This window comes from Ochlerotatus camptorhynchus, unplaced genomic scaffold (assembly GCF_037179485.1).
Source record: "Ochlerotatus camptorhynchus isolate MF236.1 unplaced genomic scaffold, CSIRO-AGI_Acam_v1.1 ptg000215l, whole genome shotgun sequence".
NCBI classification, from domain to species: Eukaryota; Metazoa; Arthropoda; class Insecta; order Diptera; family Culicidae; genus Ochlerotatus; species Ochlerotatus camptorhynchus.
The window spans coordinates 574222-588644 of NW_027040705.1; the positions used below are offsets into that span (position 1 = coordinate 574222).

General features: G+C 38.7%; 1 protein-coding gene across 4 annotated transcripts in view; it reads right to left on the reverse strand.

Moving 5' to 3' along the window:
* LOC135703520 (mucin-2) overlaps window positions 1-14423 on the reverse strand; it is a 315489-nt gene that overhangs the window by 211146 nt on the left and 89920 nt on the right. For 3 of the 4 annotated variants that reach the window (XM_065224752.1, XM_065224753.1, XM_065224750.1), the window contains exon 1: window positions 1810-3016. The exons of the other annotated variant lie outside the window; for it this stretch is intronic. The gene's annotated coding sequence lies outside the window, so the exon portion shown is untranslated. Of the gene's footprint in view, window positions 1-1809; window positions 3017-14423 lie in introns of those variants that run through there. 4 annotated transcript variants of the gene reach the window in all.

The following is a 14423-nucleotide window of genomic DNA, read 5'->3' on the forward strand; positions in this document are numbered from 1 at the left end:
AACATATTTAAAATCTCCTTCTCCCTCTCCCCATCCATAACATTGTAAATGACGGTGTATTCGGTTCAATTCCTGTAACTTTAGATTTAAGATTAAGATTATGTATGTATAATGCAAATGGTAACTTGGCTCAGCTGTAAAGTTTACTCGATCGAGTCTGTACAAATAAATTAATTCACAAATAAATTCTGTAAAAATGAGGAGCGCACAAGCTGCTTGTGGGTGTGCTTATTATAAGGGTATATATGTTCAATAACTCTGCCATATCATATCTATATACCCGAGTCTTCTGAACTAGTGTTTGAATTGATCATAAAATCCGCTGGAGCAATTCTTAAAGAATTCCCGTTTTCTCATTGATGCCACCTGGACGAAAGTGAAAGTTTTACTATCTATTAACATGTCATGAAAGTCTTGACTAAAGATGAAGCACCCTTTAGCGAAAGGGTGCACAAGATTCTTAGGGTTCCGAAATTGTCCCTGCATGGATTATATCATACACACTTAGAAATAACTAATTGTACACGTGACGGAATCCATCTTTGAAAGAAAGGATCAGACGTAAACCAACATTTCATGTAAAATTAAGTACTCCGAGACTGAAAAGCTCGTTACTCGCCGAAAAGTACGTTTGATTGCTATGAATTTCACGTCTTTATGACTCTATTTTATGTCAAAATTGACGCTCGTATATGTCCGTCTCAGAGCACCTAAACGTACATGAGTGTGTAGCAAATAAGGTTCATAAGTGGTCATTCAATAATTACGTAACACTTAGGGTTGTTAGAAATCGTCTTTTGTTTTCTTACATGGGAGGGAGGGGATCTCAGAAATAGCTTACGAAAGTATGAAAAAGTCATATACAGACCATTCAAATATTCGATGTAAGATCTTACAGAGGGGGGAGGGTTGTTTTGTTAAATATTAATAAATCTTACAAATCCCCAAAAAGTGTTTACATAATTATTGTATGACCCCTAAGCTACTGAAATAGCACAGGAGTCTTAATTAACACCTTCATGTTGAGAGTTAAAGGTTTAATTTAATGTTACAGTTTCCGTTCCGACCTCATAAGGTTCAATTTACTTTGATGCATTTTAGAAAAATTAAAATGCAGTTTTTTTTTTCAGATTGCAAAAAGCTCACGTCGTTTTGCGTAAAACACCAAAAAGAATAGAGTGAAGCGAGATTTTTGTAATTTGAAATGATGCGTCGAAAAAAACTGCATTTAAATTTTTCGAAAATGCATCAAAGTAAATTGAACCATAAGCTATTTATATCCATAAATGTGTGTTATAAGCTTTCTTAAATCATTTAAATACCAACCATCTCCAAATAATGGTCTAGTAAAATAACAAATGGAATGGAATTGATTTTCAAGATAAAAAAGAGGACAAAAAGCATATATTGATAAAAACGGGAATCATATTTTTTCAGACCTTTAAAACCCGTCGAAAAAAATGGCATCTTCCGCCATTAATGGGTGAGATGGCTGTAATTGAAATTGATATGTGTAAAAAATCAATCCGTTTCGTTGCATAACAGATTGTCCCAGAACGCATGCGAGCTAACACCCCAAAACAACCAAACCCCAGCGAAGGTCACTTTTTCCTGACAATAACTGCCCCACCGTCAAATCAAAAATACCCTCGTAAAACCAATCGATCAGTCAAGCAATCGCTCTCGACAAACCAAAAGCAACTACCACCATAAAAGAGAAAGAAGCCCCACAAATACACGTCCAAAACAAGCAGCTTCCAGCTATCTTCGGAATAAATCGGAAGCAAAAACCACTAATTCAATATTTACCTTATTCGATAGACGGCTTTCGTTCGCTTCTTGTACTCAACAGGGTGCGAGTAATCGGATTCGTCACGCTTCGATGCCTGGGGTAATAATCTCCGAAATGAAGAACAAAGCAAAAAAGCTCACGACTCTTCAACTCTTCTCAAGTTCACTGTCACAGCTTGATTTCCTATATAGCTCTGCTTTCCGGTGCTCTTACTCAGCTGGGAGTGTTCCAAATTTCCGAATGCAAATTTTTTCACAATTTCCCCCTTTTCGGTACTGTTGTTTTGTCCCCAAAAAACAACAACCCACGAACTTTGATTTTCACGCGGGTCGTGTTTCGTTAACCTCTCTCGCGCGGTGATCTGGGTTGTGTTCCAACCGGCTGCACTCCGTGTGAGATCTTCACAGTTGCCTGCCACTGACACTGCTTTCTTCCACTCGTTTTCTCACCCTCGCTCGATCCAAAAGGCAGCTCAGGCCAAAGACCGCGCGCGATGGTAATAATAAACCGAACACGAGCACAGAACAAAATAAACGTGTCCACCAGATCAAGATCTGCGAGAGCTGCTTCGGCTACCGTTTCCAGTCTAACAGTTTCGAACCAGACAAATTTTCCCTTCGCTGAGTTATCTACTCGCTGGATCGAGACAGAACTTCCGTAATAGCTTGCAACAACGTCAAACTCTCGTTGTTTTCTTCTACTTTTCAAACAGCTGTGTCCCGATGGAACCGGATAAAAATTCTTGTCGGATGAACTCACGCTTCTTCGTACCGTTGAATCTTCTTTCCGATTCAAACAGCTGCACAGCGTTTCGATGGCGTCGTTCTTCAGATTCGCGCAAGATGCAAATTTCTACTTGCTTCAATCTTTCACCTTTGCGGTCGTCGTTCGCGCACACTCTTCTTTTCCGCTGCTAAATTGGACTCTTAGGGCCTTTCTTCGCTGGTCGAAGAAACAGACCGAAACCAAACTGAGACCAGAGGAAAAGTGTTGAACTGGTAAAACCGAATAATCGCGCTTTTGCACTGTGAATCGTCTCGTTGAAAAAGAGCTGTGGTATGTTTACCTCTCTTCAAGACATACAATTCTCGGCTCGATTTGCTGCGATTTCAATATTCACCGGTGTGATTACGTGTTCTTTTCGTGTGCGCCTTTTTTTCTTCTTCTTGTTGTTGACTTTTTGCTCAACCATCCACTCAAGAGATCTGTGGTCCGTATAGGCTGCCCGCCAACGCGAAACTGACTCGCGAAGAAAACATTAAACTTGCAGGCCAGACCCCGAAAACCGAACAACCCCACACACACGAGTGGGTTGTTCGCGGTGCTGCTCCTCTCTCCAACGCGCGTTCGAAGCTTCTCAATCTCGCACAAAATGTAAAAAAAATAAACAACAACGCGTGGTGTGCGAAATTGCAACTTGCACGGTGCAGCTCACGAACTTTAGATGAGAGACTTGCACGAGGGTTCGTCGCTTACGCCGCGTTCAAGTCTCTCAGCCCGTAACCGCGGCGGTGAGTTGCATTGAGTGGGTTGTTCCATCGGTAGTGTGAGAGGGTTGTAGTCTCCGTTCGGTTCCTACTCGGATTCTGAATTCATCGCATATTACAACCATGGTGGTGGGATCGAAGCAGCAGCAAGCAACGGGTGCAATGGAAGGGACGAGAAGTAATTTAGCCGGTTTTTTCTTGCACGTCCAAATAAGTAAGGGAAAACCGGGGTAAGGCGGACACCTTAAGGATTTTTATTATTGTATCGGCAATAAATACAGCATTTTGCTAATAACAGAGTACATGTCCCTAACCTGGGTCTGCAGCAGCCACAATTGAGCACGATGAACAGAACACATGGAATATCGATTTAATATCGGTCTACTGTCCCTTTCTCACTATCTTAGGCCCAACAATGCACACTGGGGACAAAATCGAAACAATGTGTTAAAATTCAATAACTTCGGTGCTCGCTGGAACAAGAGACTATAAAATAGTCATTCTTATAGAAAAAAGTCTCAGGAATCGATTGGAGTGGGTTTTATCTTGGGCACGATAGGGTAAGTTGGGGTTTTTCACAGTTTTGCCCTAAAATCTCCTATTTTGCATGATTTGAATGCTGTATCTCAAGATACCGATGATAAAGACGGATGATTTCTTCGGCAAAGTTGATCAGGAGGTCAAGTACTGTTGGATGATGGACAGAAAAATTCGGAATTCTTCCGCTAGGCGGCGCTAGTGAGCATTCGAAGTGAATATGTTTGCGCTGCTGTATCTCAAGATCCTGTCTATTTAGACGGATGATTTCTTCGGCAAAGTTGATCAGGAGGTCAAGGACTGTTGGATGATGGACAGAAAAATTCGGAATTCCTCCACTAGGCGGCGCTAGTGAGCATTCGAAGTGTATATGTTTGTGCTGCTGTATCTCAAGATCCTGTCTATTTAGACGGATGATTTCTTCGGCAAAGTTGATCAGGAGATCAAGGACTGTTGGATTATGGACAGAACAATTGGGAATTCTTCCGCTAGGTGGCGCTAGTGAGCATTCGAAGTGTATATGTTTGTGCTGCTGTATCTCAAGATCCTGACTATTTAGACGGATGATTTCTTGGGCAAAGTTAATCAGGAGGTCAAGGACTGTTCGATGATGGACAGAACAATTTGGAATTCTTCCGCTAGTTAGCGCTATCTATGATCTTCTCTGGTTATTACGTCCCAACTGTAACTTAACGCCTGCTCTCAACTTAGTGCTCTAGATGCACTTCCATAGTTGTTAATTGAAAGCTTTCCAAGCCTATTCAATTTTTACATGTGTATATTGTGTGGCAAGTACAATAATATACTTTGCCCAGGGAAGTCGAGAAATTTTCCAATCTGAAATCCTAGACCAACCGGGATTCGAACCCAGCCACCTCCAGCATGGTTTGCTTTATAGTCGAAGGCTCTACCGACCCAGCTTATGGAGGCCCCCTGATCTATGAATGTAATCAAACTAAAATGCGAGATGGTAGCCTAATTAACAAGTTTTGAGGACAATTTGGTGAACCTAGAACGTCTTAAACATATCGAATTCAAATGTAAATAATGTGCATGATATGTTTAACCCTGTTTGGAGATGTTTTAATACAAAGGGCTTTGAATCAGTGAACCTGGATGAGAATTTGATCTAAGCTCAAGGACAATTTGGAGAACCGTGAGTATCTTATACACCTCAAAATCAACTATAAACGAACAGCAGAAACTGTATAAACGTGTTTCGGAAAGTTTTGTCGGTGAGATCATCGTGCAGATTTTAGTTGATCCAGTAGATCAAATAATCTGACCTCTAGGACACTTTGAAGAACCTAGAACTTCTAAAACACCTTAAATTGATGTTGTTTGGAGATGTTTAGTTGCTAAGGACCTTGTATCAGTTATGGTTGATCAGGTAAATCATTTGATATGAGCTCAAGACAATTTGGAGAACCTTGATTATAAATCAAAATAAATCAAAAACGATCCGCAGAAACTTTATGAACATGTGTTTGTAGGTTTTATCGCTGAACACATCGTGCAGTTCATGGTCGAGCCAGTAGATCAAATAATCTGAACTCCAAAGCAACTTGGAGAACCTAGAACATCTCATACACCATCAATTACAACGAAAATGATGTGCATTATAGTCATGGACCTGGGTGCATAAACTTGCAATAATTATAAAAATTTGCCAAAAAAATTTCATTCTGTTAAAAAATGTCAAAATTAAGCGGAAAATATGAACATCACTGTTTAAAACTTCTTTTGAATTTTCAACAATCTTGTATGGTCGACGTCACTTATCCGTAGAAACAGGGAAAACATATTACTCTCTCTCCGAAAATGTATGGTTACGTCACTTTGTATCCAGGCTTCCAAAACACATTTTTATCACAAAGAGACTGTTTTCTGGTGTATCTTAGGGTATAGATTATCAATATGAAGAAAAGTGAAAATTGACCATGGTGGCGTTTACGTCACTTGGTCATCTCACGGCAGTAAGGGCCTTGTACTGGTTATGACTGACCTGGTACATTATTTGATCTGAGATCAAGGACAATTTGGTAACCTTGAGCATCATATATACATCATACTGATCCTGAGCGATGTACAGAACCTCTTTGAACATGTTTGAGCAAGTTTCGACGCTAAGGACATTGTGCAGGCCTTGGTTGTCAAATTTTCTAAACTACAGAATGCTTTGGACGACCTAGAACGTCACTTGAGCTTCTTATATACATCCAAATAGATCAACAACGATGCGCAGTACTTCTTGAACATGTTTGAGCAGGTTTCGCAGCTGAGGTGTTTTGCACGACATTACCAAAAAGTGATGACCGGGTCATAGAACTTGTTATCAATTTGATATTTTTTTTGCTCGGGATTATGATTACATAGAATGCTACGGAATAGTTTCAAAATTGGTCATACAATTCCGGAGATACGGCCGGAACAAGTTCTTAGTGTCTCAAAGAAAATAACCAGTTTATGAGTATGTTCAAAATCCATCATGCGACACAATAAATTACATCAGAATTCGAAAACAAGTTCAATAACAATGATATCTAGTACCCTGAACCAGATTGGCTGAATCCGGATATGTTCCGGGTTGCACCGAGGAAGTGGCCAGATTTGATTTTTTTAAATCAATCTTGTGCCACATCGAATGACGTGAGAATTTTTAAATAAGATCATTGGTAGTCATATTGAGTGTAAATAGGGTCAGACCATAGGTGAATAAATTGGGATTTTTCCTATACATATAAGCAAGTTTGGTCTCTTAATATCCATTAAAATATAAACTACAGTAATGACCTGATTTTATCAGTCTCTTCACACATTATTCTTTTAATGTTCAGTAATTTCCTATATCCATAATTCGAAATCTTTTCCATTAATTTTCTTGATCGATGTTTAGGGTAAACTTTGGTGCAATAAAACCATTGAAATAGCGCATGGGTTTCGCAGAATATTAGAAAATATTTTCAACAAGGGGGCTGATAGAATCGGGTCATTATTGTATATATTATATCTTCAAAAAAATTACACCGACTGGAGCGGAAATCGAACCCTCACTCCATGGCACACGCAAAATAGCTGTTAGACGGGTGACGCTGCTAACCACTCGACCACGAAGACCACTTTGAAGCGAAAATGTGAAATGTCGTCATCGAAACCCAATCCAAAAGAATTATTTGTTTACTCTTGTTTCTTTCGAGACAGTAGCTCAGTGTAGTGCAGTTCTTACGTGGTTTTAAGTGTGTTCCACTGAATTTCATTAAGCAAAATTCTGTCAAATAAAATTATCGTTGAGGAATATTTTGCGTCTGGTCGAGATAAAAACCGTTTACTTGACTTTGTGTCTAGGGATCCCTGGGCATGCTTAATTTTAGAAAACAGCATAAATTAACGAAGAAACGTTTTTAATACGACCGTCGAACATAAAAAAAATAATAGTTTGGAAAAATTGTACCTGTTGAGCGAAGTGCTAAATTTAAAAAAAAAACAACGGATTCCAAACCAATTTAAATTGAACTTGAATGAAAATTAGTAAAAGCGTGGAAATGCGTTAATGTAAAGCAAGACATACTACTGATGAAATCTGTTTTTGTTCATGTTACTAAATAATAAATAGCATCAACCGCGATTAGAAGAAGATTTGTCTTTGATATTTGTATGAATAATTTATAAAAATCCTAAACAAAAACTACCGACAGCAGCACAAACATATTCACTTCGAATGCTCACAAGCGCTGCCTAGCGGAAGAATTCCCAATTGTTCTGTCCATCATCCAACAGTCCTTGACCTCCTGATCAACTTTGCCGAAGAAATCATCCGTCTAAATAGTCAGGATCTTGAGATACAGCAGCACAAACATATACACTTCGAATGCTCACTAGCGCCACCTAGCGGAAGAATTCCGAATTGTTCTGTCCATCATCCAATAGTCTTTGACCTCTTGATCAACTTTGCCGAAGAAATCATCCGTCTAAATAGACAGGATCTTGAGATACAGCAGCACAAACATATACACTTCGAATGCTCACTAGCGCCGCCTAGTGGAAGAATTCCGAATTTTTCTGCCCATCATTCAACAGTCCTTGACCTCCTGATCAACTTTGCCGAAGAAATCATCCGTATATATCGTCAGTATCTTGAGATACAGCATTCAAATCATGCAAAATAGGAGATTTTAGGGCAAAACTATGAAAAACCCCAACTTACCCTATCGTGCCCAAGATGAAACCTACTCCAATCGATTCCTGAGACTTTTTTCTATAAAAATTACTATTTTTTAGTCTCTTGTTCCAGCGAGCACCGAAGTTATTGAATTTTAACACATTGTTTCGATTTTGTCCCCAGTGTGCAATGGATGAAACTTTCGTTCACCCAAATTCGCAAAAAACATAGGTCACTCATAGAATGAGTAAATTTTTACTCATATATGACTAAAGAAATGTGAGAAAATGTCACCAATATATGAGTGACATTTACTCATAGTTGAGTAAAAATTGACTTATTCTATGATGGACCTACGCGATTGCGAATTTGAGACCGTGACAAATCATAGTATGGAGTGACCCCAAATTTTTGACGTAGGACTACGTCTGTGATTTCTATATGGGGGTACACTTTTTTGAAAACCGAAAATGGAACGTGTAATAAAATTATGAAAGATTTTGAACGTTAATAACTCAGCTGCCCCTGGACCAATTTCAATACTTTTAGACACCAATCGATAAGAAATATTCTTACGCATCTGCTAAATTTAATACTTAATCATTTTTCAAAATGTCACTATTGAAAATTGCACGAATGTGCAACTGTTGCTATGATAACTAAAATTATCACTGATAGCCTGCGAAAAGCGATTTCCCTAACACAGATTTCAATGTAGAATTCCATTAGGTCTCACCACACGGTGTTTATTTAATCACCGCGAGGTGAGTGGTGGTGTTCTACAGTACACAACGAAAGGCTCCCCGCAAGCAGCTAGCTATCAAGGCTGCCCTCAACCGCTGATCGCATTCAGTTCCAATCACCATGTGTGGTGGTGTCCGGTCATCGGTATCAGCAGCAGTGCTTTCGGGCGTGGCGTTGAATATTGTTCTCTAGTACACAACGAAAGGCTGCCTGCAAGTAACGAGCTGCGCCCACATGAGCAGCCATAGAAGGAGGAGGTAGCCGCACCGGTATTGATCGGAATCAGTACCTCTTCGTGAGTCGCTGTAGGGCATCTATATCAAGCGCGTCATACTATAAAGTATAAACAGAGAGAATCACGCTCAAATTCCTATTCCTACGCAAAACACAAGCTACTGCTGCACTCAACAAATAAGATTTATTATATAAGACCACGTAGTCCTACGTAACCATTGTGTGCAATCCCATAGGGCTGTCTCTTGTAGTTTTTCACAAATGAATCTCTATTTCATTTTCATTTTCATTTTTATTTTGCAGCGTTTGGTGGGGCAATGGGAGCGCAAGTCAATCCAAAGCCGAGGATAAAGGACGGGTAATGGCTGAATAGTCTATGCGGACCACTTGAACACCATGGGAAAAGGAAGGGATTGAAGAGGCCGGTTATTGGGGGGTTTTGAGGAAATGACACATAGTGATGCTAAATGTAAAGAAACCGAAAATCCATCTCCCACTGATTCATCCTTTCACATAAATACCAAATTGATATTTTAAAGCAATAATCAAAATAAACAGACAATACATGAAAAGGCTAGTTGCCAGTTGCTTTAAAGGCTAGTTGCCTCCCTAAGCGGACCCTCCGCATCCTAACTCTTCTGTTAATCCACTTAATGCTACTAGGCTGTCTAAATTTTCTTATTTAAGTTCGTTTGATGATTATGATAACTCTAGTCTAATATAATAAATATGGAATGTATTAAATACCGTGAATTAAGATAAACCATCAAACAATCAACCGGACCGTCTTAAGCCACTGTCCGTCTTACCCCGATAATCCCTGCTTCTTCGGAAGTCACCCACCGAGAGCCGAACGAACCACCAACCAACCACCATATAGCCGGGGAGCCGAGTACTTTGGAAAATGAGTGATGAAAAATAGTATACGTACCCCCCGGGGCGACGAGCGGCGGATGGACGGGGAAACTCGAATCCAAACTTTTTCGATCAATCGAAACATTAAACAAACGATTATGCTCGCCAGGCTCTACGAGAGATAAAATCCGATTTTTGGTAGATTATGAAATCCTTGACGCTTCATTGGATTCAGTTTATTCGATAAGCAAAATAAGCGGCATTTGGCTGCTGCAGAGGCAATGAAAATCTTCAAATGAATATTCAATCAAACGATGAGAGTATCTGAAGTTATGCATGTGATAAACGTGTTACATTAACTGCTCTATCTCAACAAATTTGGAAGCACTTAGGAAACATCCCAACTGTATTTCAGAAATGACTTAAAATGAATTACTGATGGATGAAAGCACCACACCATCCATTAGTTTTTATTAAGGCAATAAATAATGGACGTATCAGTTTTAAAACAACGTACACACTTAATCTAGCTCGGTAAAATCTCCAACAGCCGATTACCTCGGCATTTACTTTTGCTGATATATCTGCAAAATATCTGTTTGTTAGCTGATATCTCAGCAAAATGTTATTTGTTAGCTGAGTCTCGGCAATTGTGTTACTGAATTTCAGCAAAATAAATTGCAGAACTGCTCGGCTGTTGGAATCTCGGCGAAAAAATTTAAGTGTGTATGATTCAAACTTTTCGCTTGCGCCATTACACCTTTATTGGCGATAAAAGTTGTAATTGAATTTATTTTCTAGCGGGATTCATCGGCATCTATCAAATTGCAAGTAGTAAGTTGCATCGTCCAATTGAATCTCTCCAGTAGAGATGGGGCACTTTCGGAGCTTTCAGAGCCGATGATATTGTTCAAAGTTTGAAAGACTTGTGGTCTAACAATATAATTGTCGTCTGCTTCTTGTACTGGTTGGATTCGATGCAAACATCATTTTTGTGGGATTTTTTTTCCGGCCAATGTGTATCGCCAATGTACCCTTCCAGCTTTACCAACATCTGGATATTGAACTCGCCATAGAGGATTTCCAGATAGCAAATCGGTTGGACGTGACTCTCTTCGATTTGAATTAAACTTTACATATATTTTGGTTGCTTATCAAATTGGCTTATGCCATTAAAAATATTGATTTTCCCGGATTATTATTTTTATAATGCAGTATGTAAAACAGCTGTACATCTAAAATACTAATTTTCGGAATCAGGAGATGAGTATCTGAACATCGCTTATTGTGACCCTCTGAATGCGAAATTGACAAGCTTCATGTGTCATAGACAAGCTTTATCTACTCTTCATGCATCTTATAAATAAAAATTATCATTATCATTATTCCGAAAAATAGGATTTTAGCTGAAATGAGCATTTGCAAGCTTGCTTGAAACCGCAATACATATGTTTGAAAATGACGTCTCACAAGAAGTTGTAGGGAATAGTATAAACAGGTATAATAGGGGGAGGAGGGGCATAGTGATCAGGTGGGGCATAGTGAGCATCCCGCAGCATCCTGGATCTCTAGCTGCATGAAACAAATCAACTGGTAGTAGGTTCAGTAGGATCCTACCACCAATAAATTTGTTCCCACCTGTTCACTATGCCCCTATGCTTAGAGAAATATCACTGTAAAATCATGATAATCTAATCTAATCTAATCTAACACCAACACAGCAAGTTCATGAAAGCATCCTGGAAAATGATAGATATTCCTCCATCCTTTTTCTTATCTATTTGGTATATTTTGTACACCAGAGATGCGCAAAATATATCAAAACGGCCAGGCCTACTGTGCATGATAATCTAATCTAATCTAATCTAACACCAACACAGCCAGTTCATGAAAGCATCCTGGAAAATGATAGATATTCCTCCATCCTTTTTCTTGTCTATTTGGTATATTTTGTACACCAGAGATGCGCAAAATATATCAAAACGGCCAGGCCTACTGTGCAGCATTTAAGGGGCAAGATGATTCAGAAACATCGGACCTGTTTAAATCAAAGATTTAAACATGATGCTTCAGAACCCAATAAATGGATGAAACGTGGACATCTCGTACCGTACGTTCCGTTGTTATAAATGATTGGTCGTTGGGAGCATCTAATCTAAAAAAGTTAAATGAAAAGAGATGCATTAAATGAAACAGTCCGGCATCTCTCGGTATCACTATAAGCCTGCTGGATTCACACCATCGTGATCATCTTAGGATCTTCGTTGCCCATCAGCTAAGACAGCTCCCAACAAACACCGCTTCTGGATCTTCTTTTTTTCTTTTTCACTTATCATCCGCCATGGTCTGACCTATTTCAATCCCGTCCATGAGATTTTGAACAATTGAGCAATCGTAAGTTTGTTAAAATGGTTAAAATCACCAAATGAAAATCAGCAGCAAAATTAAAAACATGTCAACTTTCCAGCGTGACCTACTTCGATCTCCATATCACTGTAAAATCATGATAAAAGTTGAAATGTTTATTTTTGGGAAGAATGCTTCATTTGGTAAGCTAAAATGCTTTAAAGTATTTTTTAACAATGTTTTGCTTTAATCAATTTTCTAAACGCATTCAAATTTAACATTTTTTTTTTTGATTTTATGCATCATTTCCAATGAATTAATTAATATTAATATTTTTCTTTAGTCAACCCGTTTTCAAGTTTATTGTGAATTTTAATAGAAGTAAATTATATATTACCATTATTTTGATTTCTTTCCACTCCATGGTGGCCTGGAATCATCGATATCATTAAATAAATTACAAAACAAAACCGCCCAATTTTGGCATGATTTGATTTTAGCAATACTAAATTTTAAACCGGTGAGGTAGAGCACTTCCTCGGCCTAATCGCCCATTTTCGCGAGCAGAAAACATCAAATAAATCCATTATTTTCAAAAGCTACCGAACGAAGTCAATGAGAACGCGTGATATGAATGTTTTTTTTTTTTTTTCCTTTATTTAACGTCGGTCTCTGTTCCGCAATCTAGTGCCAATCACCGACGGACATCGATTGCCATCCATTGACGGCAACCGAATGTGCAGGAAGGCAGCTTCAACACCTGCGTAGGATATCGCACCCATTCACAACACACATGGGCCGGGACCAACGGCTTTACTTCCCTTCCGAAGGAAGACGTGACCAGAGATTTTTATGCCTCAGAAAAATCCCACCGACCTCGGCTGGGATTGAACCCAGACCCATTGGGGTGTTAGAAAGCAGTCACGCTTACCACTACACCACCGGCGCCGGCTGATATGAATGTGTACACCCATGTTTCTCAAAAACAAAAGAAGCACTCCGACCGAATCAATTTTTATCTTCATCCTATAGGCCGAAGTGATTGGCGTTTTAATGGCGTTTCAATGCAATAGGCCTGATTTGGAAACCATTGGTCAAGTTTGGGGTCAAGAAGAAGTGTTAGATTTTTAGCAATAGCTCAACAATTTGTTTCTCTTTATCAAATCTTACGGTACGTACGGAAAGGAAAATAAATTTAGAAGTCATCTTCAATAAAACCATTACATTTTGTGAAGAAAAAAAATCCACTCGGAAAATAGAGGCAAAGAGCGGATTGTGCTTAGTAGGCTCAAAATTATATCTAAGCCCTACAACTTCTTCTCAGACGCCACTTTGATCAAAGCGTTTTCAAGTTATGATTTTTTGAAGAAATAAACCCCATTTTTTACGTAAACCATTATAAAACTAAGTTCCTTAAAAATATACAACTTTTTAATAGAAATTTCACCTTGCATAGCAACAAACATATATGCTAAGTTTCATTCAAATGTGAAGCGGCTGAAATAGATAATGTTAATGCTAGAGTTATTCAAGATTACTTTCATGTCATTGGCTACATCTTGCTGGACCTTATTAGAAAATCATTGCAGACTGGTCATGTGTTACAAATTTGAAAGGAATCCTTGGTGGTTCCTATTCATAGAGTTGCTGGAACGAATAAAGCCGAAGAGTTTCGTCCCATCAACATGTTGCACACATTAGAGAAAATTTTAGAACTTGTTGTGAAAAGCTGACCTGGAGTTTTTAAATATTAATAGCTTGTTGATACCAGTACAATCGGGATATTGTGAAAGTCATTCTTGTGAAACCTCGTTGAATTTGGTATTAGCGAAGTGGAAAGATAACTTGAAGAGTAAAGATACGATTGTTGCTATTTTGTGGATCTGAAACGCGCTTTTGAAACAATTTCTAGGCCCTTATTGATACGAACAATCAAGTGCTTTGGAATTACCAGTACTGCATTTAAATGGTTTGAAAGCTAATTGTGTGACAGGACTCAACGGACTGTTTTAAATAATTCTATTTCCAGTCCCGTGTAGAATAACCTTGGAGTGTCAGGGAAGTGTATTAGAGCCCCTTTTATTTATTATGTATATTAATGACTTGCGACGTGTTTTAAGATTTTGCGACATTAATCATTTTGCAGACGATACTGTGTTATTTATTGCATCTAAGGATTTAGATGATGCCGTTATACACATGCATGAAGATTTGCATTCTCCAAGCAGATGGTGCAAGTAGAAGCAATTGAGATTGAATATAAGTAAAA